Genomic DNA, 5901 nt, shown 5'->3' with positions numbered 1-5901 from the left:
ATTGATATATGATTTATGAACCCTAATTGTAAAAGAAATAGAATCATCAATTCAGAAAATTTTCTTTAAATATATTCTTCGATAGAATTTACACAGGAAATTTTGACTTTCTTGAATTGTTAGAAATTTAATTATTCATTCAGGTGATTTCAAATATTCAAATGCACAGGTCTGGGGAAAAATAATCTTTTATCCTTAAATAACATTATTTGGTAATTTAAATTCTTATTTTGTCATGAACTGCAAAGAACTCTACTTTTTTGCATTGTGATTATGAAGTTATTCTTGCTCCAGAGTGGAGCCCCCTAGAGGGTAATGTGATGTGTCTCTTATCAGCACAAAGGATATTTTAGGCTCTCGAAAATATTAAATCAGTCAATCATCAAGGATATTTTCTTTGACCCAGTTTGCTTAAGTGATTTATATGGAAACTTAAAAGTTTAATGCCTAAAATTACTCCTGATATTGAATCTGTTTTTTAATTTGCTTTTTAGGTCCCATGGAACTTATTTAAGTTCAGAACTGTCATTGACTTAAAGGCTTAGGTACCATGATGAGCTCTATAAAAATATAACAAAAATCACACTACAGCTCTTGGGACATGGAAGGAAATGTGTAGTGAACCACAGAGAAACCAGCAGAGTTAGGGTAGTGCTTGAACTTTTGTTTCCAAAGGTGAAGCATCTAGTAATAACACAAGTGTTAATAAGGATTGCTATCTTTTTCTGAATTTATGAACTATGGAATTTGGCCAATACTGTCTGAGCATCCTGTTCTTCCTTTATTATTCACTTAAAATTCTGAGAGGAAAAGTTAAATTTTGACATGCAGAGAAGAAAAACTAGGTTCCCTGATGTACTTAATGAATAATACCATTTTGAGTAGGTAAATTCATTGTCATTTTTCAAGCTAACCCCTAACATTTGCATGGCCTGAGGCAAAAATACAAATGGGTACCCACATGATGCAAATCTAAATACTTAAAGTTATAAATCAAGCCAACGAGCTGTCAAATTATATATGTTCCATCTCTTGTCTTAACGAATACAGCTTTGCAATGACTAGGAAGGCCAAGTTCAAATTTATAATTTCTGTCACTTTACGTTTTCATACAGGAACTAGTTCCCCACTATTGATCTATTCCTTTTATCTTTCTATCCTGACTGTATCTAGCATCACAAAGGACCTCAGCCTGTATGGCTAATCTCCAGCTATACTCCTAACCCCTGACAAAAATGCCGCCTTTGATCTCCTTTAGGTCTAGCGGTATGCATATGGGTAATGAGGTTCCCCTTAGAATCAGGATGGGCCTAAGGAAGATCCTTGGAAGTAATATCAGGGCCATTTAAACAGGGAATTTTGGAGTTCTGGCAACCCAGAGAATCATCTATATAAAAGAATATGAGGAAGACCAGTGTCAATAGGCCTAAGACAGGGTTTCTTCTTGTCTGGGCCTAAGAATGACCTATCTTCCTTTTAAATGTCTCCCAGAAATTGTTCCTGGAAAATATACAAATGTGTGTGATGAAGACAGAGTTGACACTAAGGTTTCTGCAAATAAAGATATTCATATAACTCAAAAGGAAGTATCAGAGACAGAAATTAATGCAAAAACCTATGGACAGGGAGTAGGCCTATTTGATCTTGATCATCCTTCTCATTCACCTCGATCAAAGTTTCCCATTCATGAATAGTGTAAGACTGTATAAGAACCTTCCTATCATTGGTAGAAAAATTGAGAATGAAACTCACAGTTGTGGCCTGTCAGATGTCATTTTCCAGCTGTTGGGGTCATAGAACTAGGATGTCAGATAGGTTGAGAAGTAGGTAGCTATAATTAGTTCCTTAGGTAAACATTGGCATCCCTGTAAGTGGGAGAGTTAATGAGAGCCTTTTTCAATTTTCTTGTTGGCCCTTGAAAATGCCTTTGGCTTCTTGTCGCCAAATCCTAGCAAGTGTCAAAGTGCTGCAAGTTTCCACATTTAATATTGCATTTTTCATCTGTAGAACTTTATATCATACACTGATCTATGTCATTGTAGTTGCTCATGTTTTATATAATATAACCATCTCTGTCAGATTTAATGTTGACTAGATTTACATTGTACTCACATTATATTTTGAAAATATCTTTTCTTCAAAGTTTTAATAGTCATTTTTAAATTGGCTAGATTAAATTTAAGATGACTTCTGTGTGTGCTTGGGAAGTAGAACATGAGTTTAGATTTTGAAATTTTCATTTTTGGCAGGCACAGAGCAGGATGTGGCCTAGTTTCAAATGTTTATTCGAAACAAAAATTTAACTGGAATAGAATACTGTGCTTTCTGGAAAGAGTTCATAAAATTTTTGACTGTGGTTATTTTTGCACCTAAAGTATGTATTCCTAAACTTCATCCAGAAATTATTTTTTGATAATTTTAAAAGGATTACCATTGAGCTTATTTTTTAAAAAAGAAAGCTAAAAAGGCTTTCTTCAAGGTGTCTGCATTTTTACTGTAGTGTTGATGTTATGTATGAAAAATATTTCTGTAGTCAGAAAATTAATGGTTGGTGCATCTATTTATTAAATATTAAGAAAACATTCTTTAAATCTCCCCTTTTACATACTATTAATAAACTTGACATAAAGAGAAATCTTCAGTAAAAATACAAGTAATGAATACATAAAAAGAAACCTTTTGGGCTGTTCTTTAGAATGTAGTTTTAGTAGATAAATACTATTTAGTATTTTCTCTAATTTTTATTATACATTGACTTAGTAATATCAACAAAAACACTACTAAAATTTTCAAGTGCATACTATATGCATGCAAGTATGCATTTGTATGAGTGTTAGATAGTGTTCTAAGCACTTTATGTGTATTATCACAATCAATCTTCACAACAACACTAGTGAAATGAGTGCTGTTTTTTATCTCTACATTAGAAATGAGAAAACTGAGGAACAAAGCACGTGATTTGCCCAAGGTCCCATAGTAGTTAGTATGTGGTGGAGCTGAAGTTTGAACAAGTCATTTAGATTTTCTTCAGTATATGAGATGCCCTTGGAAAGTTATGGAATTTATAAAGCATGGTGATTCAATAAACATGAAAACAATTTTAAATGAGGAAGTAAGTGGAAAGAATAGTAGTAGTTCATTTTCATATGGAATTCTGTGCTTATAAGGGAGCGCCAGACTTAGAGGAGGGAAATGCGATTCTAGTTCTAATGTTGCCACTGACTGGCTGTGTGGCACTGAACCTTACCCTCTCTGCGTTTCAATTTCCTCATTTATAAAATATGGAGAGTAATATTGTTTCACACGTGAGGATTAAATTAGATATTGCATCTTATTTTCTTCATAATAATTTTAAAAACATAGTTGTAAATACACACACACACACACACACACACACACACACACACTCACACACACACAAAACCTTTTCTGCCTTCCTTCCTCCTGCTTTTGTCTCTGAGCCTCAGGTTTCGAAGAAAACCGGGAGGGTTGAATATCACAGTTTTCCAGTGTCTCTATAACCTTGTGGTTACTATAAAAACTTTTGCTTTTTAAAAAAATCCATTATTTCATAGCAACTAATTTAATAGTAAGTTATTTCATTTAAACAAAATCTTGGATTTTGAAGACTATTTTAATAATTATTTTCATAAAACTATAGAGTTTAGAAAGAACTGAAAAAGCTAGCTACATAATTTAAAGTTCTAGGACAGCTAGAAATGTATCAGAGTTTCACTGAATCCTGTGTTAGGAGATTTTAACATAGCCAGCTCTAATATTCACAATATTTGCCACCACAATGGCTTCTTATCATTGATCTAAACTTTCCTTAAAAAAATTAAGTCTGTTCTTTACTTGAGAGGTATTTAGTGAAGCTGGGCATACCTTAATTGAATTTAGCTGTCACTTGTGTTAATTTTTGTACTAAGAAAAGCTTTTTTCTATTCCTTTTGCCATTCTTTAACTTTAAAAGACACTGTAAGCATAATATGTGGAGGCACAAACTGATCAGTAAACAGATATAATTATATCTTCCCATTCTACATAGGTCTCATTTTTAAAAACAATCTCAGCATGCTTATAATAAAATACCAATATAGTATAAATTCATGTATTTATTCACTACCTTTGTCATTTTGGAGTTCTTTGTCATTATTGGTGCATTTTATCTAAGTTTGGACTTTTACCTTTAAAGCTAATCTGGCATCTAAACAACTCTGAAAGATTGAAGGCATGTGTTTTTTGTTCAGTTTAATTAAAAGTCAACAAATAACAAATAAGCAATATGGCTTAGTTATAATTTAGTAGAAAATGTCAGCTGAAAATAAACCCACATATTTCGTTACATTTTAAGTGGGGATAGCTTATATCCTGCCTGAAAAGTGATGTTGCCAGCATGAGAGAAGCAGCATATCCTTCAAATTATTCATTCAGTAAATTTTGATGTGACACTATGTAGGTGATACCAAGTGCTATTAAAGTAATATTCCTAAGAAATGGTTTGTGTATATATTAACCTATGTATATATATTGTGTATATATTGTGTATATATTTGACCTATGCTCAAATGGAAAATATCGCATGTGACATGTATACCTATACACAAATCAACACTGTTTGTTGGGGTGTTTTCAGTTATAAATATCATCTGTATTTGACAGGGCATAGCAGTTTTTTTGCTTACTCATCAAGAATGAATATAAAAATCTTTTAAAATTCCTACTTAAGGACAGTAAAAATATACTTTGATGATACTAGATATTCACACTAGATTATGTAACTTAAACAAATATGTGAAGTACATTAAATGTACCCATAACTGGTCCTGTGTATTTCCATGACTGCACTCAAGGTCTGGGGTGTCAAATGACTGCACTTCACGTAACACTGAATGTAAACACCATAATGGGTGTGGGCACTTCTAAAGAACTGCTCATGTCTATGGCCATGCTACTCTGAACAAACCGAATCCTCTCTGGTCTCAGAAGCTAAGCAGGGTTGGGCCTGGTTAGTACTTGGATGGGAGACCACCTAGGAACACCAGGTGCTACAGACATAAAAAGTAAAAAATAAATAAACAAATAAAAAAGAACTGCTCATAATTTGGAAAGCTGTGCTTATAAATATGCATATGTATGCTGTAGTGAGAAGAAAAAAACGATTGTGTACTATACCAAGAGATTGTGTCATTTAAGAAAATTATTTTTATTGGAAAGGTACAATTATATAACTCCAAAGAACAAATATATTTTAAAGCACTAAGAACTGTAATGTATATCATGACAAGAAAATATGTATTTGCTGAAAATCAAAAATACTATTTCAATCATTTCGGTTTGTGTTAGGGAATTCTGTAGTGAAGCCACAGGGCAAGGATTTTATTATGTTGCTGTTCTATTAATTTATCCCTTTGAGTATATGTTAGCTGTGAGCTATAAATTACTTGCCTTTGCAGATAGCTTTTGTAACTCTATAGATAAAATGCAAAGTCAGCACTGTGGACTTTTCTTTTTTTCTTAAAGTAATGATTTCACCTCAAACTGTAATTGATTTTTCTCTTCCAAAGTATTTGTTTTTACAGTTACATGTACATTTTAATGTGCATGTATACCTTATTAAGTTTTTATATCTATATACACAATAGAGTATTGAAACAAGATTTGACTAGTTCAGTAATAGTACACACTTTGGTAACATTGTTATTCTGTAGTTTTGCGGTATATATCATTTTTGTGAGAGCCCTTCTTCCTGTTCCCCATAGGCACATCTGTTTATTGAAGAGAGCAATAGCAGGGAAAAAATGGAGAAGAGAGAAAAATGGGCTTGTATGAGACAGAATAGTGTGGTTCATGAATACAAATTCATACTCTCTACTCTCTATTCTCTCTTTGACAGTCTTT

General features: G+C 32.7%; 1 pseudogene; it reads left to right on the top strand.

Annotated features, from left to right (window-relative positions):
• Positions 1-4938: 4938 nt before the first annotated feature.
• Positions 4939-5057, top strand: LOC111743143 (annotated as a pseudogene).
• Positions 5058-5901: the final 844 nt, after the last annotated feature.

The sequence above is a fragment of the Pteropus vampyrus genome, unplaced genomic scaffold, assembly GCF_000151845.1.
Source record: "Pteropus vampyrus isolate Shadow unplaced genomic scaffold, Pvam_2.0 Scaffold107, whole genome shotgun sequence".
Lineage (NCBI taxonomy): Eukaryota > Metazoa > Chordata > Mammalia > Chiroptera > Pteropodidae > Pteropus > Pteropus vampyrus.
Note: the sequence above shows the minus strand (reverse complement) of the source record. Positions and strands in the feature narration are given on the sequence as shown.